Below are 26,272 nucleotides of genomic sequence, written 5' to 3' on the forward strand. Positions count from 1 at the left end.
GAGGGTGTAAGGAAACACATACCACGCACTTCAGAAAACTGTATGTACAGCCTTGCTTATTTCTTTCAGACTTGAAATATCTCCACTGTCTTCCAAACAGTATCCAAATGGTCCTCAAGCTGTTTGGGATTGTCCTTGCTTCTGCTAATAGCTCAGAGCCTTGGTTGCAGCAAGTGGCTAAAAACCTAGATAACTCATCCTGTCCTCATTGCCTCAATGAAGTTAATAAAACTTCTGAGCCTAGATTCAGGGAAACATTACTACCATTAAAACTTAAACTAGTGTCTGCAAATAGTGTCCATAGAACATTAGACCCAGGTGATGTTAACCAGTTTTCTGGGGGAATGAGGTTGTTCAATCCATTCCACTTGAAAAGCTATGTTTCAATAAAAGCCAGATTCATTCACATGACTCTTCATGCAAGGAATATTTATGCCAAGTTTCCCAAACGTTTTGTGCAGAGCACATCCAGTGGCTAGTGTCCCATGAAATGTTCTTTAGGAAAGAAAAGCCTAGACCAGTTCCTACTCCACCTCCTTCACTGAACAATCTCTACTCTCTTTCAGGGGTAACCAGATGGCTATAAAATGAGGAGATACATTTTATCTTACTTGAAGTTAAATAATTTGAGAAGAAGCTAAAGTCTATTTTTAAAATTATTTTAACATTTTAACAACCTTTGAAGTTCTAGGAAGAGTTGAAATCATCTCCACCGTAGCAAAAAAATCAGACCCTGGGAAGGTTTCTGGCTGTCTTGCCTGAGGGTTTCAGCCCCAGGCATGTTCACTATGGATTCAGTGAAACAGAGAAACAACAACAGAACATTCTTGGGGGAAAAGGGTTTATGACTGGCTTTATTCTCCCTGCAGTAGGTCAAGCACTAGGATCACATCTGCATCCAGCAGTCTGCAGGTCCATAATCCACCTCCATCTCTGTCCCCACCCAGAGCCCTGGGCAGAGTTCTTTACATAGTGACTCAGTCAAAAATGGCTTATTGCCAGTGGGTGGAAGCAGTAGTCTAGCAGTAGGCCAGGTACATCATCAAGTAGTTTAGGGTCAGGTGAGGATCCTGGCTATAGGAACTTTCATTTTCCCCACTACTGACCTAACATTAAAATAAACATGGGCTTTAGCACCTACTTGCTGCATTGCCTCAGGGAAGATCTAATCATCTCTGAGCCTCTAACTGTCTGATTTAGTGTGAGAACAATGATGCAAACATCCTAACACTGTATGAGGTTTAAATGAAACAGCCCATGGAATCCAGAGCACCTTTCCTGGGGTTGGCCTCAGAGTGGATACACCAGTCAGTGAGTTTTTTGCCCCCAGTCTTGAGGCCCAAAGCAAGCATTGTAGGAAAACTGATGAAGTAAATGAACATCACCCCCATAGCTCAAAAGAAAAAAAAAACCCTGAGAAACTTTGGTATGCCTTCCTGGCTGGAGCAGACATTCAGGTTTGATTCCACTCACAGATGATGAAGCTCCTAGGCTATTCCTCCTGAGATTCCCTTTGGAAAGGCCTCCTGTCAAGAAACCTGGAGATCAATCTCATCCCAAAGGTCAACATGTCTGTCACCTCCTGTCTAAACTGTTGCAATGATCGTGACCTGGACCTCCCAGTGGGAGCCATCCACGGACAGCAGATGACCCAGACATGACAGCACGCCTTCTGGTTAGGTCAGCCCATGGCAAGCCCAGCACACCCAGGCAGACTCTCAGCCTTGGCTGCAGTTTTACATCCAGTCCAGTTTACGATCTGGGCTCTCAAATTAAATCACTAGGCAGTGATGAGACAGGCTTGCTGGAAGACCTTTTCATTCCACGTGGCCTGCTTATAACTTGTTGGACATGGAGGGAGGTAGGGGACATGACACAGCTATCTCTTCATTCAAGTCTGCTTCCAGTTCCAATAATTGGCCCCACGTGTGCTTCTAGTTAACGGGCTTTGTGGGCCAGAGCCAAGAGGAGGTGCGTGCAGTGCTGCCTCCCCAAGCCAGAGACTGAGGTTCAGGACATCTCAAAGGATTCAAGAAGTTAACTGAGCACAGAGATGCTTTGAAAAGAGAAGGGTGAGCCAGAGGTAGCTAAAATTATTGCTCCTATTCCAACCCTTTCCCCAGGTCATTGTCTTGAGTGGTTTAGAAATGTAAATGCATTTCTGCCTACAAATCCAGAAGGTGCCAGACTTAGATGTTTTTTCCAGTAGGGGTGGGATCATCACCATTCTCAAGCAGCTCCTCTTATGACCATTATATCTAGTTGGTTCACTTAAAAAGTCATTGGTAAGAAGGTGTGAGAAAGCACAATTATGTAACATAGCCCTGCCCTGCAGGAGATGCTGGGCTTAGATATGCAGCCTCACTCAGGGGGGCAAAGCAGCTCTCTTTGAAAAGAAAACTGGTTCTTTATGGGATTCAACTTCTCTCACCTTGACCAAGAATAAATAAGACTAATCAATCATCACTTGGTCTTTTGAAGACTGGAGACTGATCTTCTCACCACTTCCCAATTTGCCAAAAATGTTTACTTTTACTTAGATGTGCATGATTGCAAGCAACATCAGCAGAAGAAAAGAAAGTATGTGGAGAGTAAGAAAGAATCAGGAAGAAGAGATCAAACAGGAGCAGAAGGCCCTCTCTGGAAATGAGGGTGTGAAGAAAGTTTATACTTCTAGACTGGATTACCCAGTCCGCCACTGCCCTCTCCATCAACATGGCCATGTGAGAGGAGAGAGAGGTAGAAACCAGATCACACCCTCCAACCATGAACTACACAAGCCCAGGGTGCTCATAGGCTACATAGCTCAGAAGCTGCAGCAATGACTATTTTAAAGAGGCTCAAATTATGCTCCATTTTTATCAAATCAACTCCCCAGAGCTTCCTTAATTCAACACAGTTTTTTATAATCCTTTCCTTTACAGTTTTCCTCTTCTTCTTATGAAATACCCTCCCTCAACTCAGGATAAGATGAAACATTCTACAGAAAAATCTTTGAGTTTAAGATTCCACCTAAAGGTGTGCAGTCTCAATGAGATAAGACAAATTTACCTTGTAGTCCATGCACAGAACGTTCTCCATATCATGATTGTTAGCAGGAACGTGCACATTAATGCTTAGACTGTCTTTTGCCCTCTGGTTTCTCCTTGGAGGAGATTCAAGGGGGTTAGGAGGTTTCCACATAGTTCTCTTTCCGAGCAGTCTGTCATTCTTGGTGCATCACCCTCACTTTCCGAAAATGGCACAAAATCCAGCCAGACTCTTCCAAGAAGGAATTATGTCACTCCTCAGTTCTATGCTGCTGCTTCAGTAACCCAAACAAGCTCTCTTCCCACTGGAGAATGAATGCACCCCCAGTTCTCTCTATAGACCAGGGGCAGCACTGTGGGTCTCTTGGCTGGTTCCTTTACTGGTGCAATCACAAAAACAAACAAAAGTGATTTTTTTTCTAGAAGAACATTTTGTACTGACACCCTCTGATGGTGATCTACATCCTCTAAACTGTTGTCTGCTTAATATTTCTGTTTCTTTCAACGTTCCTTTCCCCTGTTGGCCTCATTGCTTCCTGACTGCTGCATAGTTCTGAGGCAGGCACTTGGACCAACGACATTAAAGGGACTGGAAGAAGAGTAACAGACCAATTGAACAATCACCTTAACTGACCAAAAAGCAGGACAGGTTGCATAAGCAAGTGCAAATTATATGCATCCCGTATATAAATCCCAGATCTCTGTTCTCTGGTTTCTCGCACTTCAGTTAGCCTTCAGAGCACTAAGGAAGTAAGAATCATTTCTTTCATAAGAAGTCTGATTTGCAAAAAAAAAAAAAGTTTTTTCTTCTTCTCTTTATTTGTGTAGGGGAGGAGAGGGGAGAGGAGCTTTTAGCTGAGGTACAAGAATGATGATATCTAAGTTTTCCAAGTTATAGAACTATAAATTGTAGGTGGAGACTTCTAGGAAATTTCCATACTGAAAAAAACGACTTTGTTAAAGAACTCAAGATACAATTCATTGCAGTTTAGTCAGACTGGATTATCAATGTTAACAGAATAACTACATAAAAGTAAACAGGTTGTTACAATTTTGACCAAATTTAGATTGAAGAGTGAAAGATCACCAAGAAGAAATCAATGTGTTTGTGGAAACACAAACTTAAAATAACTCCTGACATTCTTTTTTCAATGCAAGTTATTGTATTTTCAAAATTATTAATTCAACAGATATCTATTGAGTACCTGATACATACAAACCCAACACAAAAATTAATGAAACATAGTTCCTATATATGGAAATCTGATATGTAGTTAAGGAGATCAAAATATAAACTTAGATTTTAAAACTTATAGATATATCTTCCCATTTGATATTCAAAATAACCCTGTGAGTTACATAGAAGTGCTCATTCGTATTTAATGTGAGAGAAAATTGAGGCTAAGAGAGACTAAGTGATTTGCACCAAAATCACACACAGATAATAAAAGGCAGAACCCAGATCAAACCTAAGGTATCTGACACCAAATCTGCTACAACTCACTGCCTCTACAATTCAAAGGAAAATGTCCCAAGTGCCAAAAGGGAGGCATGGCATTCCTTCTTGCTGAGCGGATCAGAAAAGATTTCAAGGAGGGCAGATTTTGCCAGGCAACAATGGACACAGAGGAAATTATTAGCTGAAAGAAATCATTTAAAGAGAGCAAAAGGTACAGAGGCAGGAACTAGTGCATTCTTAAGAAACGGTAAGCAGCCCCGTTTGGCTGGAGTACAAGTTACGTAAAAGAAAGCAGTGGGTGATAAAGGCTGGAAATCTGGGTTGGGATCAGGTCGTGGAGTGCCTCAAATGCCTTGCAAAGGAATATGAATGCCTTGGCTGGCAATGGAGAATCATGAAGGTTCTGAACAGAGGAATGATGTAATCAGAATAGAGGTTTAAAAAGATCAATCTGGCAGTACGATGTGGAACAGTTTGGAGGAAGCCGAGGAGTTACGAGACTGGGGGCAATAATAAGGTAAGAAATGACAGAGGTCTGATCTACAATTGTGGGGGTAGAACTGGGAGGAAAATAAGGGATAAATATGAGGAATGAGGAATGTTAAAAAATACAAACTCAAAAGGACTCTTTGACTAAGTAGATGAGAGTTTGCAAATGGAAGGAGGAAGCTGATCTGAGTGACTGTAAAGGCAAAGACAGTTATTGAGATAAACAAGAACATGTTTGTAGAGAAATAAAAGGACTTCAGATTTGACCATGGCCGGTGTTCATCAGAGATACCTGTCACGAAAATGTGTAGCTATTGAAGGGCCCCCACCCATAAGATGGCGAACCTCCTGCTTCTCTTCCGGGTCCTCAGTTCCCGCCGGCGCCATCTGAACCCCAATCACCCCTCGCCCCCTAATCCCAGCACCTAGCCAATAGCCACCAGCCCCGTAGAAGTAACACCACAATCACCCCATGCCCCTTCCTATATAACCCAGCACCTTTCCCTAATAAAGCGGAATTCTCCGGTGAATTGCTGCTGTGTGTCGCTCCTTTCCTTTCAGCTTTAACAACAAAATGACCTCCCCTCCTTACCACACCCTCACCCCAACACACACAAACACCCAGACACCACAGTGGTTTGACTAAGACCTTAATCAGGCCTTATAAGCAGTCAGGTGTTGTGTGATTACTGAAGAAGCCTTTAAGAAGTACATGGTCCAAAAAGTGGGACTTGCTTATTTCAAGTAAAGGCAAGTGTGAGGGCAATACTAGCTGCCGTTAACATAAAATTGCTCAAAGCCTAATACCACAGAATTTATTTTTCATTCATCTGGGGCTAGCTGCCACTGGCAGGGGAAGTGGGGACTCCATGTAATTATTTAGGGACTCAGGATAACAGAATTCTTTCACCTTTAACACATGGCTTCCAAGGTCATGTTAGCATTGACATCCAGCTGGCAGTTGGGGAAAAAGAGAGAGAAAGGAGAGTTTCATGCAAGGCTTAAAATGGTTTCAATCACTTTTGCCCATGTTTCTTAGGCTAGAATTCATTCACATGGCCACAACTGTAAGAGAGGGTTGGAAATATAAAAATAATCCCTCATGGATGAGGAAATAAATTTGTTGAACAGATAGTCAGCCTCTGCTCCTAGGCCACAAAGTTCAAAGGTAAGGTGTAAGGGCTAAAAGTGAATTAAAAGGAACCACAATTCTCTCTATAAAAACATAAATTACTGCCATGTGGGAAGAAACAGTCTAACAAATTACAGGGCGGTTCACAAAGTTGAAAATATTCTTCCTTATGAGTTTGAACCTTATCACATCTGAGAATTAATCTTTCTTCTTAAAACCTGGGTGGTGTGTGCATGAGCATGTGTTTTCCAACAGTTATATGCTACACCTAGAAAAATAAAATGGCATACTTGCAACTCACACCGCCAAAGGAGTCCCAGGGGAACAGGAGGTGAAGTTTCCTCTCACCTTAGGCCCTTCCACAGCCTGGGACGGGCAGAGTCAATACAGGATCACCCTGCTCATGCCTTTCCTGATTATTGCCATTTCCCCTCATACTACAGTTAAGTGTTAGGCCAGATCTGAAAACTCACACTTAGGAAATGTATTATTGGGCAACAGTGCATCCCACAGAGAAGCTGATGGTGTAAGAAGATGGAACCAAATAAAGATGGGACAAAGTTCCCATGGATAGAATACAAGGTTTCCCAAAAAGAGACAAGATTTGCACCTTGGGGGTTTAAAGAAGAATTTCCCAGAAAAATGACAAGGACATGCAGACAAAGGAGCAGGTTTAGGAATGGGTTTCATGAGGACAGCTCTTAGGAATGGTTGAATTCTTGGGGGACTTTTTTTCTCTTTTTTTCCAGTTATATTGAGAATCACTGACATATAATATTACATTAATTTGGGGTGAATAACAATGATTTGTTGATATATGTATATGCATCATTGTGAAATGATTACCACAGTAAGTTAACACTTGATCATCTCACATAGCTATAACTTTGTCTTACAATGAAAACTTTTAAGACCTATTCTCTTAGCTACTTCCAAATATACAATACAGTACCATTAACTCTAGTCACCATGCTGTATATTACATCCCCAGGACTTACATATCTTATAACTGGAGGTCTGCTCCTTTGCTCCCCTCCACCCATTTCACCCACCTCACACCCAGCCCCCCACCTCTGGAAAACACCAATCTGTTCTCTGTCTTTATGAGTTTGTTTTTTTTAGATTTCACATATAGTTGATACCATACAGTATTTGTCCATGTTGTCACAAATGGCAGGATTTCCTCTTTTTGTGGCTGAATAATATTTGTGTGTGTGTGTGTGTGTTATACCACATTTTCTTTATCCATTCATCTGTCAACATATACTCAGGTTGTTTTATCCTTAATTATGAAAGAAGTTGTATATAATATGCAATCTTAACGTCTTTCCTATATTATAAAACTCCTGATTTTTTCCCAACCCTTTGTAAAGCTTCAAACTTAATGTGGTGTGTGTAGAGGCAAGCTGAGATGATGCCTAGAGACATGTGGCCCACCCTGTGTGGCCCAGCCTGCGTCTATCTGTCTGCAGTGTCCCAGCCAGGAAGACGCCGTCCCCAAGGTGAGGAGTGGCCCACAGCTGGGTGGGCGGCCGTGGACACAGGCCACCTGAGGAGCCACGATCAAGCAAGGGCTCAAGAAGCCACAGGACACACGCGCACCACCTCCCCCTCCCGAGGCGATCCTTAGCCAGGAGAGACATGTTGATACGGGGCCAACTTTTAATGTAAAAGGAATTATAAATTTTAGTAAGAGGCCAAGTCTGGAGACAAAGATTTAGAAATCCCCAGCCTCATTCTGATATAATCATGGACATGTTTAAAATAGAAAAACAAAACCATATAAAGGAGGTACAGAAGGAGAAGAGCACAGTACCACAAACCAGTGGGCACTCGGTGCTCTGCCCAGATTTCCTCCAATCCCAGTTACACACAGCTGCACCTTTGATGCTCTTCAGAGGACTGACCCATGGCCACTGGAGCTGCTTCCTCCATGTGCTCAGAAAACTGGAAGCATCTAGATGCTCGTGCCCCCACCCCACCGCACCCCCCAGAGCAGCCCACAGGCAATGACTGCCAGGGGCGGGACTATGAAAACCCAACTCCCTCTTGCCATGTGGGGACAAACTGTGACAGTCTGCTGTACCTTCAGGCTAACATTGAGACTTCACCTGAGTGTGAACCCATGCTTCACGTGTTCCTTCCCCACCTTGCCTCCCCTACTGGCTTGCCAGTCTCTCTTGGGAACACTCCGTCGGTAAACCACATGTGGCTGCAGTCTCATTTCCAAGTTTGCTTCTGGTGAGCCTGACCTAAAACACACACACTGAAGGATGCCATGACTACCACCTCCCCAAATGGCAGTAATCAAAATAAGATGTAATGTTTGAGATCAAGAAAGATAAGTGCTATGAGAAGATCACTGAATTTAGCAACTGGGATTACTGTTGGTTCTAATTCCTCCACTTGTCATACAAACTCAACAAGGAAAGAGGGTGTACCAATGCAAATGTCCTAGGCACTTGTCACTCACTGTCACCAACCATCAGTCACACTTCCCAAGCCTCAGAAACCACCTGTGCACAAGTCCCACAGTGCTGTCAAAACCATAAACAAAAATTAGAACTGGCAGAAGTTTTTAAATTCCCTTAAGAGGACACAGGATAAATTTGGTGGCTTCAAGGAGTTTAAATCAGTCACAGATCAACAATATCTCAGATGGCACCAGGGTTGACGTAGTGGGAAGGAGGGTACCTCAATTTCCACTTATCCTATCCACAGCACCCCAAACAGACACAATCAAAAGAATAGCTGAATGCTCAGAACTGAAAGGAATCTCGGAGAAGGGCCATTTTCTCCCCACAGCTTAATGCAAAGCCATGACAACAAAATACCTCTGCTAAAAGCTGAATTATCACACAAGTTCAAGTCCTTTGGCCTCTTGAATAATTATCTTTCCAGTAACCCACACAGCCTTTCAAGTTCTTATTCGTTTTGGTTACTCTTAAGAGTGTTAATATTACTGAATGCCAGGCACTTGGCTAAGTTTTTTACATTCAGCATCTTATTTAATATTCCCAAGAACCTACAAGATGAATTCCCTTATCCCTATTTTATGGATGAACAAATGAACTTAGAGGACATCAGCTTGATCAATGTAACACAGGTCACTGTGGCAGAGCTTCAGTCAGAAGCCCAAAAACAAAACTGGAATCCATAGCTCATGCTCTTCTTACCATGTAGACAACTGCTCTCATTCGTTGACTAGGTAAAGTCCTTCCTCCTCAGATCCTGTTCTAGAACAATTATAGAATTGCACAGGTTGTGACACACACACACCCATACACCATTCCCTTTTATACAGACAGATCGATGGATCAATCCAACCCATATTTGAGCCACTTACTTGAGGTTAGGAATTTTGCTTGGATTTTGCAGCTTCAGGATCAATTACTTTCTTCCTTTTTTTGTAGCTTCCATATCACCTCATTTGTAGGAAGCTTCTACTAGAAAGGGCACATCTCACACCATTCTTTCCACATGAACAAAGATATCACTGAAACACTGGATAGAGGGGAAGAGCGTGGGACAAAGAGCTAAGAAATCCAAGTATCAGTCCCAGCACAGGGTAGAGCCAGCTGGGCAAATGTCTGGACTTCTGCATCAGAGCAAATGATGCCTCCTTCAGGAGGGCTGCCTTACAGAACTTCACAACTAGCAGATACAACAACTGCCCAAGTTATTATTTCAGTAACACTGAAACTGCCTCTGAAAGATGAACACAGTCTCGTGAAGTCAGCTACTTTCCAGAATAAAGCCTTGTTTCTTATCCAAAATAACAGTCCTCATTTTTGCTCTTTAATGTGAGACCGTGAGCAAGAAAATGCACTGCTCTCCAAGACTTAGTTTCCCACCAAATGACAGGAAAATGGTAATGCCTGGAGGTGTGATGATAAAAGGAGGTAATGTTTATAAATGTGGCCTTGAAACATAAAATTCATTATTCAAATAAGACAGAAATGGAAAGTCAATCTTGGTCAATTTAAATGGGGCAAAATATCTAGTCTGTTCATCCCTCACTGGAAGAGAGAAATAGTTTAAGAGGTTATGGTGACATTGACCATTCCTTCTTTATTCCCAGAAATACAAATACCACATTCAAAGTTACTCAATACACCAGTCATTATGAGAAAGAGTTACCATCAACAAAAAACACTGTAGAGATACTGGGTGGGTTTATTCCTGCCTTAAGAGAGAGATCTTTTTGAGCCTTTGAGCCTCAGACAAATAAACCTCTGAGTCTAAAAACCCATAGGCTTTGCTTTTCTGTGAACAGCACTGAATATGCACAATGAAGAAGTTATGGCCCATGATGTGAGCCTGCTTCTTTGATAAGGGACCTAAATTTAATTTGCAAACATGTGGCTGTGACCTCCCTGAGCCAATGGCTGGAGACGCAGCAATGTGTGTGGGCCAGCTGTGGTATTTGGCTCAGCTCCTAGTTGAAGTCATCTCCCTTCTCTAAAAATTCTTTAAGTACTGGATGAGTTGTGTGTAAGTAGAAGTTGCAGGGGGAGAAGGCTGGGGAGTTGTTAGCAAAACACAACAGATGAGCTCATGAAAGTTTAACAAGCTGTTGGAGGATCATTCCACATGTGGGGTTTGCAGGCTATTCATGGTCCTCTGGTAAAAATACAAGCTTATGGAAAGGACAAGATTTGCAAAAACCAATTTTAGTTTCAGAGAGGGAAGGGCATAAGATGTATAGCCTTGCAATCCAGATCACTCTGAAGGTCCACCCAAGAAAACACTCAGGCTGGCTGACTTGACAAAACTGACTAGACATGCCATATTCAACCATGAGCACCGCACACGTGGACACAATTTACTGTAAAATCCAGGGGTTTTCCAAGAGCATGTGGTTCTTAGGTGGCTGTCCAGTTCCTAAACTTGTACCTGAACTTCCCTGGAATGTTTGTTTTATATCCACATACACAATCCCAGGCAAAGGTAAATGCAACATTTAGAGATGCCGATATGGAATATCATTGGCAATTTCTGAGTTTATATTCCAAGTATGACAGCATATATGAGTTCAGTCACAGAATTAAAGACCCATATTCTCATTTGGTCAAATCTTTGACCCAATTTTCCATCAAGGAAATATTTGCCTAAGACAAATCCTGTTTTATGCAATTCCGTGGTATCAACAATGTTGACTCCATGACATAGCATTAAAAATTTTGCTGACAGAGTATATTATACAGTTGTTCTATATTTCTATAAGAGAATGTTCCCATAATAAAAAAGTTTTTAAACAGAAAACTAGAGGGTTAGATTTCTTACAGAAAAATGCCTGTGATCTTTTGTGTATTTGCCCATTAAATTTTATCTAAATTCACTAATTGAATTGATAAAACACCATCATGCCTTTTCTTTAAGATATTCAAATAGCATGGAATGAGTTATTTTAAAACAAAAATCCTCAGAGCAAATAGCTCATAGTCCTTTTCAGAGCTTTATAAAATTTCCTTGTCTGGATGTTCTTCATTCTGAAATATTTTTTCCAGAATGACCTTAACGTGTCCCTATTAACTATTTGATTTTGGAAGTCACTTAGCCCCCAGATCTGTTTTCTCATCTCTATATGGGGAGGTATTCCAAATGGTTCTAAGTTCTCTTTTAGTCATAAATGTTCTTGAATAATATAATCCCATGGTCCCAAGTCATTTTATATAAATTTTCTCATAGCATTGTATTTAATTGTATATGGCACTGTAGCAAATAATTTATCGTGTTCTACAGGCCCAGAAAAATTGATGGAACATTTAGTAACTAATTTATGTCCCAGAAGTCTCTAAGTATAGGGAAAAGTAATAAAACAATTTTAAAAACTTAATGCATTAGCATAATAGATTCTATGAGCAAAGTTAAGGAAAAAAGTAAAGATGGAATTATTATCCTTATTCAAGAGAGCAGTAAATTCATACACAGACAGTTAAACAATCTGAGCAAGTATGCTAGCACTAGAAGAACCAGGCCAGAACACTGAGCCCCTACTATGCTACAGGCAGCAGGTTAGGTATTTTTCCACATATATTATCTCAACAATTCTCTAGGAAATGCATTTTTATCTCCATTTTTAATGATGAGATAACCAAGATCACAGAGACTGTGGTATCTGCTACTTCAAAATATTCTGATACTTTCAAGTATGGAATTGAAACAGGAATTACTTGTTTTGGCTGCAAGTAATGGAATATCTGATTGATGGTGACTTAATCAAATAGTGTTTCACATTTCTTAAATAACAAGAAGTCTAAGATTAAGTAATTCATGGATTTGCTCAACAGCTCAATGCTAAATCTGCTTCTCTGTGTTTCTTGTCACCTGACCCTCATGGTCACAAGGTGGCTGCAGATCTAGAATACTCAGAAGTAGTATAAGAACAAAGACTCAAAATCCTATGAGTGCATGTATATGTGTGTGGAAGCTGAATGACACTGACATAATTAATAACCTAAAAATATCAAAACGTAGAAGTTCCTGGAGAAACAGTCACCTTGTATCCCAAAAAGGCAACTACTGAAGCCAAAAGTAGGTACAGAACCACTTGAAAATATAGTCACCACAATGTGACCCATTTAGAGCCTTCACACATGAATCACCTGCACGCACATCCAGTAGAGACCAGCTTAGTGCAAACAAACAAGATACTCTTTTTCCCAAGGGAAGTCACTTTAAAGACATAATGTAGTTCTGTGACATGATGGTCTCTCCCTTCAACATCTCATGGATGGGATTTACCACCTATCCATGCTGGTAAGAAATGCTAATTCTGTGAATTTGTGTTCATAATCAGTTAAAAACAACAAAAGTTTACAGCAGTGCACCATGTCACCCATGGTCTGTTAAGCCTCAGGCATTCCTCGTACACAATAAACATGTGGGCCAGGACTGCAGAGCTCTGCACCCTGCCTCTCTGCTACACGATGCCATGTTTCCCATCCCTAGCAAATCATGCTGTAAAATCCATTTTCTGAAACCACCAAGCATCTTTCTCCAGGATCATCCTTTTTTTCTTCTTCATCATCTCCTCTCCCATATCAAAATTTCCTCTTTACCTTCTTTACCTTATACCTGGTGAAGGAAAAAAAACTCTTCTCCAGCTTGTAGAATCTATATTAGAAGTTACAGGCATACCAAATCTCTGGGAAGAAGTACTTCTTTACTTATATTCTGCTCAAGTATTTGCAGGTGCCCTGGGAATTCATACCCCCAGCACGTTTGGAGAATTAATTCCTTCTGGTCTTTCTGCTTCATGTTGTGCAAGTGGGTGATGTAGAATTGCTCATAGCATGTCATTTCCAAAAGGATTTGGTATACAGAGAGGGAAATTTCAAATACTGTATCTCATACAGTCATTGTCCCGTTATATGGGAAAAGCGCCATGAACATATATACTTCAACAAAAAACAATCACCTATGATTCCTGTGTACCTTTCAAATTTTTAAATTTTTAATAGGAATCTTCATCTTAAAACACTGGGTGAAAATGGGAGACCAAAAATAAATAATCTGTTTGATAACACCATTACTGTCAAAGCATGACCTTAGAAAACAACATCAGGACATATTTACAGTACCACTTCATAAGTGCTGCACGGTGTGTGAAGAGCAGCAAACTAGATGCAAAGACTGGATGTTAAGGACCCTTTCAACCTTTCTGAGGGATGAATATGTGACTGAGCAAGACATGGTGGTCAGATTTGGGTTTTTGTGTATTTTCCTCTTTCCGTGAGACTTTATCTAGTAATGGCACTATCCCAAGCACACAAAGCAATAGGCTGCTGCCCTCACCAGCAGCCATGTCCCAATGGCATATGAGGATATGCTTGAGAAACAGACAGAAAGGTCAGTGGGGCCTCCCCAAATGCAGGTCTAGTCTCAGACCTAACATTGTGGGTGGACCTTTCACAAATCACTTTTCCTCCCTAGATCTGTTCTCTCTTCCATAAAATGAGAAAGTTCTAAAAGTCAATATTAGAGCATCTCTGAGTTTGCTTCCAACTCCAAAATACTAGAGTTCAGCATTATGTGCTCTAAAATCTAAGCAGTGCATCTACAGAAGGGAGAGAAGAAACAAAACATTTGGCTACTTATTTTCATGCATCTTCTCGATTTCCCATTATAATGTTTTTGAGCTTCACATTAGCACTGAAAATTACATCTATGGATGACAAGGTAGAGTTTTCTTCTCCTCTAATCCCTTTCTTTCCTTCCTATTCTTCCCCCAGACCTGCTGACATTCATCTCTCTTCTCACAAAAGGGGTCTTTGGGTGTATGGAGGAAAGCAAAACAGCATCTAATTCTGGAAACATATCAAAGTTATACCCAGATAAAGTGTGTTTAATATTACAGAGAGAACGCTTCTTTTTTCTTATAGATGGAGGACCATGTAAAGGTTTTACATCCTTTATGTGGAACTGAATGAACATGTTACCTTCCCACCAGCTCAGAGTTCTCCAAGACTTTCTCAATCCAAGACACTTTAAATGTTAACCAAGGCCAAAATAAATACCTAATAGTCCCATTTGTAAAGTTATTAAATCCAAACCCTTAATAAGTACTTTAGGCCTAACAACTTAGAACAGCTTGAAAAATACTATGCATGAATTGAAAGGAAATTATATTTTTATTTTATTATTAAAATACAACAATCACTTAACTAATGGGATATGTGTGCCTGCTGGGCACCACACAACTTAAACCTTGGAATTAGACTGTACATCACCACCCTGATTTCCTATCGCACAGCAGTTTTCAAGGGTACTGGCTTCATCATATCAACCACCAAAAACCCAGCTTTGCTAAGACAAGACTTCATTAAAAGCAATGTAGTACTTGACGTTAAAACTGTAGTTCACATGGTGTCCAACAGAGGTTGAGCTGTTTTCCTGAAAAACAAAACATCCATGGCGACGGTATATTTATTGCTGTGTCCCGGGGCACCTTGGCAGAGTTTGGAGCCCACAGCCCTAGCTCCTTTCAGAGGAAAACAATTGTAATTAGAATCAATCTGGAAAATTCCAATCTGGAAAACCAACAGGAGGAAATATTGGTTTATATTTCTTCTGCATTTGAAAACATTACTGGTGTTTCATTTACAAGTTCTTGAGACAGGGTGTTTGTTTTTTGTTTGTTTGGGCTTTTTAAATCTGGTTACATCATTTTGATCACAATGGGTAAAAATATGGACAAGATCATCGGATGAAAGAGGGAAGGAAGCCAAAGAGAGACAAGGAACTCTTAATCGCCCATCCAAATGGACTTTATGAACAGATAGTGGACTTGATGGGAAAAGTAAAGTAAAATAGTCCACGTTACTATGCCTCAGATATTATGGACATAAGAGTTTACAGTTGTCTTGCCAATGGGTTTCAGCCCCGGGCAAGTTGGCTATGGATTCAATGTGGCCAAAGAAATTGACAGCAAAATGTTCTTTGGGGTGAAAGGGTTTATTGCCCGGCTTGTTCTCCGGTGGTAGGTCGAGCACTAGCGTCTCTGCCTCCGCCCAGAGCAATGGGCCGAGCCCTTTATGTAGTGTAATAATAGCTCATTGCCTAAGGATGTGGAAGCAGTAGCCCAGCAACAGGTCAGTTACATCATCAGGTGGTTTAAGTTCAGTGAGGATCCTGGGCATAAGGAACCCCAACTTCCCCACCCATGTGTATCTGTCTCCCTCACTAGATTAAGACCAAGCAAAAGGTTTTATTCATTTCACTGTGTCTCTAAATACCTAATTCAATACACATTGCTGTATTGAATTCCCTTACCTGGAACACTGCACTTAATTCTAATTGCAATAGAATGTGCTGATTAATTTCTTCTGATTTATTTTATACCTCTAGAGTTAGGGCTTCTTAGAATTCAATATACAGATTAATGGAGAGTATGAAGGTTTTTCTGTTTCTGTTGCTCTACTGCTAGGTAGGATCCCTTTCTGTCCTGATGGAAAGCTGAAAAGAGGATTGAATTTATGGTTTATTTTGTATTTCAGACTAAATACCTAAAGGGAAAACATGGATGGCAATGCATGAAGTCCAAAAGGGTACTCTCACTTCTTCTACCCCCAAAACTGACATTTGTGAGAGTTGATTCTATGGCTTTTTACTATGTGTTAAAGCAGATGAGAGAACTGCTCCCTAACTTCTGTTAGCTCTGATTTGCCAGTCTAATCAAAATGCCAACCGTGTCTGTATCATCATTTGCCAGAAAAACATGTCAAAACCACTGTTGCCAGGGAGATCAAAAGGATGTGGGGCTCTTTTTAAAAAGAAAAAAAAGTCTGTTGATAAAAGAGCTACAGATTAAGGAATGAAATTAACTGAATGTGGAGTGAAATGACTGGTTTCTATTTCATTTGCATTTGGAAACATTATCACTGTTTCATGTACAAGTTCTTGAGAGAGTGTGTTTGTTTTTTGTTTGTTTGGGCTTTTAAAATCTGGTTGCGTCATTTTGTTCACAGTCCCAGGGTTAATCATACTTTGCATTTGCCTCTCTCATCTTTCATCAGAAAACTGCTGAGCCACTGATAATCTGTGTGGCCACATTCTTCCCCGTGGTTGCACACATGATGTGCAAGCCAACTCCCTTAAAATCAAAGGGATAAAAGAATGCAGACTCCTAGAATCGGCAATCTAGACACCCCAGTGAGAAGGACACCTGACAGCGCACTTACTTCCCAGGTAAGGAAGGAATGGGATGGGATCAAATTTCTCAAACAGTAAGGAAAGTGAGCACTTAGCATGGGCCTAGAAACATGCTACAGGCTTTTCCAATTATCTCATTTAAAAGAAGAAGAAACTCAGGTCATCAGAGCAAACATAACTTGCCTTTGACCAGCTGCAGGGTAGAACCAAGATGTAAACTATGGATCAGCCATCAAGTCAATACTCTGTCACCACACAATTTTTTGACATAAAACTCAACTGTCCCCAGTGAAAAAATGGAGAAACAGTGCTGAGTTGGGGATGGGTGGGTTGGGGGGTACAGGTTGCCAGATGCAATAGCCCCAATTCCCTTTTCAACTTGAAGTCAGGAAAGTTCTTTCAGCATCACCCCACCTGTGGCTGGAGACAGCTGGCCTAGGGAGAAGGCCTGGCACAGCAGCACAGACTGACAACTGAGAGCTAAGGCCAGTTAGGGGTCAGTCACAACACAGCTGGCGGCAAATGCATTTCCAACTGAGCATCCCCACCTCCTCCCATAAATTTGATCCCCCTTGTCATTTCCATTATAAGTACACACACATCTCTTCCCTGCATGATTTTCAAGATTTGTTCACTTTACCTTATTAACTTTTTTAGTGGCTAAAATTTGGCTTGATCAGCTTCATATTTTCTTCCTGTTTTCAGTCAGAACTAAAAATGTTTAAAATTGGACAAAGCAGCTAATTTTTCCTCAAAATGTGTTTTGAACAAAACAGTCCTGCACACATCAAGTCCACAAATACTCTTTTAAAGTATTAAATATTTAATGACAGAGAAGCAACAACTAAGCAGAGAACAGATCCCAGAGAGCAGCTCTTATCTGAACCTACGAAGCTCCAAAGCAGATACACTGTCAGAGCAGCCCTAGAAATGAAAGTCTGTGTTTTGTCAACTATCTTAGGACAGAGATCCCTAGAAGCAGAAACAATGATGGAGTTAGGCATCAAAGATTTATTTAGGGTGTATTTTTTATGGATAAACTGCAAAAGAGTGAGGGAAATAGGATAGGGAAGGGGAAGCAGCCTTGGCCCCAGGTGGGCTGCAGATTGCATGGCAGAGTTGCTCTCTCTTAAGGTAAGGGACCAAGCTTGGTCTGCCCCTATCAGTCAATCGCTGACTGCTGGAGGCACTGGGGAGGAGGCTGGACACTTCCAGGCATCTCTGAAATCAGCTCCAACAGCCAAGGGCAATGTTCTGGAGAAGTCAGTCTGTTTATGCTGTTAACAACAGGGCGAGAGATGCACCAGCTGGGAAAGAGGATCTGAGTGGACAGTGAGAGCATCTACTCTGGCATCCCAAACCCAGTATGGTTTTCTGGGAACTTAGAAAAGCAAATTCCCACTCCCCACCTCAGACCCCCTGTATCAGAAACACAAAGGAGGGAGAAGGGATCTGTTTCAACACACCCTCCAGGTGATTCTGTTGCCCTCTCAAGTTGGGGGACCACTTCCCACCAAGTGTTATGTTATCACAACACTATTCACTAAAAAACTTCAGTTAATGTGAGGCACATTGAAACCAGGAATCCCTGGTTCAAAATATTCTGATCTATGTATGTACAAAAGACAACCCCACACATACTGTAGATGACTAGTTTCAATTAGCCACACACATTTTCACTTCCAGTTATTTTCTCTGCTTTTCCCCTAACTTTCTGGGCTCTTCCCATGACTCGAGAGATCTATGCAATCTCTTCCCTGGTGTATTTTTAAGAAGCCCTAATTAGTCATATACACTCACAGGTCATTAACTCACTGCACCTGTCCCCAAAGGAAGGGTTTATAGCCCAATAAAGACTTTTTGTTGCATTACATCCTCCTTTCTGAATTAAAATCTGTGAACACTAAGTTGACATTCTGCAGTCATTTTGCTCTTAGTAAATCTTATTGTTCTCTTAATTAAGCACGGTGAAAAATTTAAGCATCCTACAATCAAATATCTCTGTTGCAAGAAGTTACGACTTCAGACAGAAGTCTAGGTTATGTCTAGAACTAGCTAGGTTCATCATTTCTCATTTACGGTGGGAGAAGTGGTTTGGAGGACCTGTTTTTTTGCACAAACTTTCCTTTTAACTTTTTCTTCTCACCATTAAAAATGAATATTCAGAAACTATCTTAAATACTGGAAAATATTATTAATACTGGTTTAAAGAATCTGCTTTTCAGAATTACTGGTTTTATATTGATGCTACTTTCATGAGCTATTTCAAACATAAAAAGCATAACATCTGTAAACTCACCATACAGATTTTTAAATTATTCATATTTTGTCAAATTTTCTTCAGACTTTTCTTTTCAAAAAGAGAAGACAAAGCTTTACAGACACTGTCAAATTTTCTTGACCTGGTTGGAAGACATATAACTATCAATTGCATAACCACTAGATTTATTACCTGGCTACAGATAATTTTGCTCTATTTTTGTATTATATTTTGCAGTAAAAGTATTTTAAAAGACATGTCTTATCTCATTAAAGTATCCTATACATAAAAATGTAAGGTATAAGATACATACATTAACACAATTTAAGTTATAAAAGAGAATAGAAGTATGTGTTTAAAATTTAAGAAAAACAATTAGAAATAGAGTTTAAAATTGAAGAAACTGAAGATTAGAAAGTTAATAATAATTAAGCAACAAAAGAGCTAAAACAGAAGTTTTGTATTGTGGGAAGTAAGGAAAGCTTCTTAAGAAAATTATGAAAATTCAAAACTCTAAAGAAAATTTAAAAATTAAGAGCATCAGGATATCTAACTATGGCACACATTTGTTTGACAATGATACAGCAAACTGACTTTGCAAATAAGCAGATTAGGAGACAATACTCTCAATGTATCAGAAAAATTATATATAGAATACATAACAATCTCACAAAACAATATAAAAAAGATAGATAATACTCCCTCCATTCCCTCAAAGAAATTTTCTCATAAAGAAATTCTAGTGACTAATATAGGACTCCTAAAAAAAAAAAAGCAGATTGCATAGGGTATGAAGTAGCAATGCTTTTAGGTTAAAGAGATATATCTGGCATAAATATACACATATATTCATAAACATAAGTATATACATTATAACATAGTATATTAGTTTTCTATTACTACATAAAATCATCCCAAAATTTAGCAGCTCAAAATGACATTTACTATCTCACACAGATTATTGGTATTATTTAATCATTGTACTTCTCTTCACTAACATTTTAATCCCATGTACATTTATCTTCTGGCATTAATTTATAAGTTAATGATAAAATATATTCTACATAATTTAAAACATGAAAGTAGAACATAACTAATTTTCTGCATGTCCCTTACTTTCTTCTCAGAGAAGCCAACAGCTAACATTACTCCATGGTGAAAAGCTGAAAACCTGTTCTCTAAAATCAGGCACAAGATAAGGATGCCCACTCTCACTGTTTCTTTTTGACACAGTATTAGAATTCCTAGCCACAGCAATCAGGTAAGAAAAGAAAAGAAAAGCATCCCATTTGGAAAGGAAGAAATAAAACTGTCACCATATGCAGATGACATGATATTATATGTCATTATATATAGAAAACCTTAAGCCACTGTTAGAAATAACATACAAATTTGCTAAAGTTGTAGAATACAAAACGAATATACAAAAACCTGTTGCATTTCTATACAGTAACAACAAACTATCAGAAAGAGATGTTAAGTACACAATCTCATTTACAATGCATCAAAAAGAATAAAATACCTAGGAATAAATTTAACCAAGAAGGTGGGAGACCTGTATACTGAAATTATATGGCATTGATGAAAGAAATTGAAGAAGACACAAATAAGTGGAGAGATAGTTCATTTCATGGACTGGAAGAATTAACATTGTTCAAATAGCCTTACTGTCAAAAGCAATCTATAGATTCAAGGTAATTCTCATCAAAATTCCAATGGTATTTTTCACAGAAATAGGACAAATGACCCCAAATTTGTATGGAACCACAAAGACCCCAAATAACCAAAGCAATCTTGAAAAAGAAGAACAAAGCTAGAGGCAGTACTCTACCTGACTTCAAACTATGTTACAAAGCTATAGCAATCAAAACGGTATGGTACTGGCATAAAACCAGATACACAGATCAGTGGAATAGAATAGAAACCCCAGAAATAAACTCATCCAAATATGGTCAATTAATTTACAACAAAGGAACCAAGAATATACAGTGTGGAAAGGACAGTCTCTTCAAAAAATGGTTCTGGGAAAGTGGACAGCCACATGCAGAATGAAATGACTACTCTCTTACTCCATACACAAAAATTAACTCTAAATGGATTAAAGGACTTGGACTTGACTGTAAGACCTGAAACTGTAAGATCTCTAGAAGAAAACATAGACCATAAGCTCCTTGATATCAGTCTTGGAGATGATTTGTTGAATCTGAAACAAAGCAAAAACAACAAAAGCAAAAATAAACAAGTGGGACATCATCATACTAAAGCTTCTGTACACCAAAGGAAATCATCAATAAAATGCAAAGGCAACCTATTGAATGGGAGAAAATATTTTCAAATGATTTATCTAATAAGGGGATAATATTCAAAATATATAAAGAACTCATACAAGTCAATAGCAAAAAACAAACTGATTTAAATGATGGGCAGAGGATCTGAACAGACATACAGGTAAATGCAAAGGTACTCAATGTTATTAAATATCAGGGAAATGCAAATCAAAACCACAATGATATATCACCTCACACTTGTTGGAATGGCTATTATCAAAAGAGTAGGAAAAAACAAGTGTGGGCAAGAATGTGGAAAAAAGGTAACCCTTTTGCACTGTTGATGGGAATGTTAAATGGTACAGCCACTATGAAAACAGTATGGAGGATCCTTAAAAAATTTAAATAGAACTACCATATGCTTCAGCAACTCTACTTCTGGATATTTAACCAAAGAATATGAAAACACTAATTTGAAAAGATATATACACCCCATGGTCACTGCAGCATTACTTTCAATAGCCAACATATGGAAACAACCTAAGTGACCATCAATGGATGAATGCATAGAGAATATGTGGGAATTCACCTGAAGAAAACAAAATCACAAACTCAAAAAGATATATGCATTCCTATGTTTATCACATTATTTACAACAGCTAAGATATGGAAGCAATCTAAGTGTCCATCAATAGATGAGTGGATGAAGATGTAGTACATATATTTACAATGGAATGTTACTCAGCCATAGAAAAGAATGAAATATTGCTATTTGTGACAACATAGATGGACCTAGAAGGTATTATGCTAAGTGAAATAAGACAAAGACAAATACTGTATGATTTCACTTATACATGAAATCTCAAAAAAAAAATGAACAAAGAAAAAACCAAAACAGAAATAGACTCAAACACAGGAAACAGACTGGTGGTTGCCATAGGAGAGGAGGGTGGTGGGGATGGATGAGACAGGTGAAGGGGTAAAAAGCAGTGAGAATGTTAGACATCTTGAATTGGGTGATGGTTTTCAAGAGTGAATATTCATGTCACAATTCATCAAGCAGTAGACTAAGATTTGTGTGTCTTATTGTACATACTCCAATTTTAAAAATTAAAAAATAAAGAGTATGTGTTTTATACCCACACACACAATGGAATACTACTCAGTTATCAAAACAAGAATGAAATCTTGCCATCTATGACAACATGGATGGATTTTGAGGGCATTATGCTATGTGAAATAAGTCAGAGAAAGACAAAACAGTATGATCTCACTTATATGTGAAATCTAAAAAACAAAACCAAACGAAACAAAAATAAAGCTCAAAGATACAGAGAACAGACTGGTGGTTGCCAGAGTTGGGGGTGGCAGGAGAGTGAGCAAAATGGGTAAAAGGGGTCAAAAGATACAAACTTCCTGTTATAAAATAAATAAGTCATGGGGGATATAATGTACAACACGGCAACTACAATTAATAATACTGTACTACCTATTTGAAATTGCTAAGAGAGATCTTAAAAGTCCTCATCACAAGAAAAAAAAAACAGCTATGTCTGGGGATGGATGTTAACTAGACTTTTGTAGTAATCATTTCACAATGTTACAAATATCAAATTATTACATTGTACACTAAAACTAATATAATGTCCTATGCCAATTATACTTCAATTAAAGAAAAATTTTTTAACTGCTTCCAGTACTGTGCTTTACAAATATGATTGTGCTTTCCTCCCAAATCCTGGGAAATAATTATGAAAAAAGATAGCATTTCCTTAAAATTTTTCTCAGAAAAAAATACTGATTTAAAAAAGCCAGCATTATTTAAAACATGGAAGCAGACTCTAACTGTATTTCTGCATATCCTCTACCTTCTTCTCAGTGTAGGTGACTTTATTTAAGGATTATGCTGGGGATAAGGATGGGAAAGAGAAAGGTCACTATTTTTTTCTTGGTCATGTATACAAGGTAAGTTAGTTACTAAGCCTCCTCCACTAAGATTACATTCCCAGTTACTGCTACAGTAACATCTGATTTGAAGCCAATGGACAGAACGATATTATTTGTTTCCCGAATAAAAAATAAATATTTTATAAAAACTGAGACCCTAAATGTGTCTAAGTTGAAGAGTTTGTTAAAATAGCTTATTTGCTATTATACAATTTTTATATATTTTATATAACATTGCTATATACTGTCATATACTGGGCTTCCATTGCATTATAACTGTTAGAACTTTCCAGAGGAACAAGTTTATCTGCCCTTTTTATCAACACTATAGCCTGCTTCTTCAACATACTGTATATCCAGCTGTAGAAAAGATACTCCAGGCAGCATAATGGACAAGACAGCCAGAACAGAGTTCTGCTTATGACTCAGTCATTACCTACTTGAGGTGCCTCCTTAACAAGGTGCTTTATTTACACTTCAGTTTCCTCACCTGTGAACTGCAAGTCTTACACTAGATTCAGATTTCTTCAGTATATTTTGTGGAACTCTTTAAGAACTCAAGGACCATTCCAGAGGGCCAGAGCAGGGTTAGGAGACGTCAGAACAGGTAGGACTCAGGGACCTTGGTGTAGGCTTCATTCTGATTACTACTTTGGAATAGTCCATACATTTTTGTTTGAAAATGGACTTCTATTTTTTGTTATTGTTTGTGTCACCAATAACTCAAACTTGTCATGTCCTAAACTGAACTCAACATTTTATTATCTTCTCCATCAAACAATACCATTCCCCTCTCCCAGACTCCATCTATGGGGAATCCAAGGTGAGAAGACTCACCATCATCCTAACTCCTCCCTTTTCCTTACCAGATCCTCCCCACAACATCCAATCAACAACCAATCAGCCACCATGTCTTATCTAAAAGGAAACAAAGATACAGAAAGAAGAAACAGAAGCCTAAGGCTCCAGTACCTTTAACTGATCAAAGTCATAAAAATGGAAGTTACAATTATATTTGATGAAAATTCTGGAGACGAGTAATTCAGTACTTTGCTGCTTATCATTCCTCACAGTAAGATAAGGAGGAGAGAACTATAAGATAATTACATTCGATCACAGAAAAAAAATGGAGGGCACTTTTGGAAAATCAGTGTATGTCTCTATGTTCTCTAATTCTTGATATGATTAACTACAATTCCTCTTTTTAATGTTTATCAAAGTATTCTAAGACAGTCAACTGTTAACCATAAATAATTTTGTTTGTTTGTTTATTGTTTATTGGGCTTCCACGGACTATAATTTTTAAACTGTAAGTCTATAATGCACACAATGCTTCTCTGTATGGAAAATTAGCTTTGTTCTCTTCATCATAGGGTATATTCATATGGGAAACTTTGTTTTCATAATCTACAGAAATATGTTATAAAGAGCTATAATCTATATAATATATTTGTTGGAGGAAACAATTTTTTCACTATAAATGAATTAACCAACCATGGTGGTAATGAACTCAACTCTCTGCAAATAAATTTATGAGCCTTGTGATAACTAATCCTCCATTGTAATATGCTATGTACTTTCTCTTATTAAACAGAAAGCATTTTTCCTGGCTCTGCCCTACAGCTGCAAAATATAAAAATCCTCAGATCTTATCGAAAAAGTACACTGTTTGATTTCTTCCTCAAGTTTGCACAGCAGCTTAAACATACACATGCCTTGTGGACAGAAGACTGTCTAATAAAGAATATAAACTTTATGCCTTGTTTTTTCATACTGTCCCCTTTATTTAGAATGCCCTTCCTCTGACATTTATACCTGGCAAACTCCTACCAGTCATTAAATTGTGTGTGTGTGTGTGTGTGTGTGTATTTGATGTGTGTTTGTTTTCCTTTCTCTCTCTCTCCAGGAAGAACATATTGATATTTCTCTCATGTTCACCTTTCAACTATGGCACTTGGCAAATCATATGTTATTTATTTATATGTCTTTTTATCAGACTAACACAGGGCTTTTATGAAAGATTCCGTGTCTTATCGTCTTTGTAACCTCAGTGTAAAGTAGAGGAACTAGAGTATAACAGACATACAGCCAATAGGTACTGAATTGAAGAAAATTGGATAATTATGGTGAAGTCAAATTATAGAGAGATTTGAATTTCAGACAGAAGAATTGACTTGGTGGGGTAGGCTTTGGGAAACTATTATTGAAATGAAAATTCTGTAGGATACTAACTAATCTCCCAAACACCTCCATTGGATCTAACCAGTTTGAGAAATAAACACAAGGTGACTGAAACAAGGTATCCTATTTATGTTCTAAGCACTAGGATCCTTGATAAAACTGGAATGGCTAATGCAGCGCAGATCTGTGCCCCAAACTAGGCATGCTAGCCCTTCTCTGAATAGAATTTACCTACCCAGTCCTAAGAGGGGCAGAGAGAAAATTGTTGGAGGGTTGGAGGAAGTACATACACAGCAAGAAATCTACACCCAAGTGTGTTTACCACATGAGAGAGAAAAAAAGAGATAAGAAAGGATGTCATTTACAGACACACAATGTTTAAGATAAGCAAGAGCCAAGAATGACGGCTGTGCACGAAGGAACATTTAATATATTATTCCTGCTCAACAGAGAAATTTGGTCCAGTAGGTTTATCTGACTCTATTCAATTAGGTTATTATTCCATAAAGAAGACTGAGTGATGGATGTTGTTTGCCTGACAACCTAGAAGGCGGAGGGAAAAATCTTCATGAAAAGAATAGAAGAGGAAGAAGGGCTCCCTTCTGATATTAGTACCATCACCCTGGCAGAAGAAACTTCTATAGTAGCACGGTCCAAAATACTTTCTGCACTAATGATAAGTAAAGTTTATTTCATATCAGTGCTGCCCCATAATGCAGCCACTAAGCACATATAGCTACTGAGTAACTTAAGTGGCTAGATTGACCGAGAAATTAAATGTTTAACTTTCTTTAATTTTGATTAACTCAAATGTATTCAGCCACATATGGCTAATAGTCGAATGCCATTGAA

The 26,272-nt window shown here is 38.8% G+C and overlaps 2 long non-coding RNA genes across 3 annotated transcripts in view; one reads left to right on the top strand and one right to left on the bottom strand.

Moving 5' to 3' along the window:
- The window catches only part of LOC130682980 (uncharacterized), a 62,090-nt gene extending 58,207 nt beyond the window's left edge, over positions 1-3,883 (bottom strand). For both annotated transcript variants that reach the window (XR_008996500.1, XR_008996499.1), the window contains exon 1: positions 3,052-3,883. This is a non-coding gene — a long non-coding RNA (uncharacterized LOC130682980). The remainder of the gene's footprint in view (positions 1-3,051) is intronic.
- Positions 3,884-4,658: 775 nt separating this feature from the next.
- Positions 4,659-25,066, top strand: LOC118916472 (uncharacterized). Its single transcript, XR_008996501.1, has 4 exons — positions 4,659-5,005; positions 16,630-16,839; positions 20,153-20,286; positions 24,834-25,066. It is a non-coding gene; the product is annotated as an uncharacterized LOC118916472 (long non-coding RNA).
- Positions 25,067-26,272: the final 1,206 nt, after the last annotated feature.

The sequence above is a fragment of the Manis pentadactyla genome, chromosome 3, assembly GCF_030020395.1.
Source record: "Manis pentadactyla isolate mManPen7 chromosome 3, mManPen7.hap1, whole genome shotgun sequence".
Lineage (NCBI taxonomy): Eukaryota > Metazoa > Chordata > Mammalia > Pholidota > Manidae > Manis > Manis pentadactyla.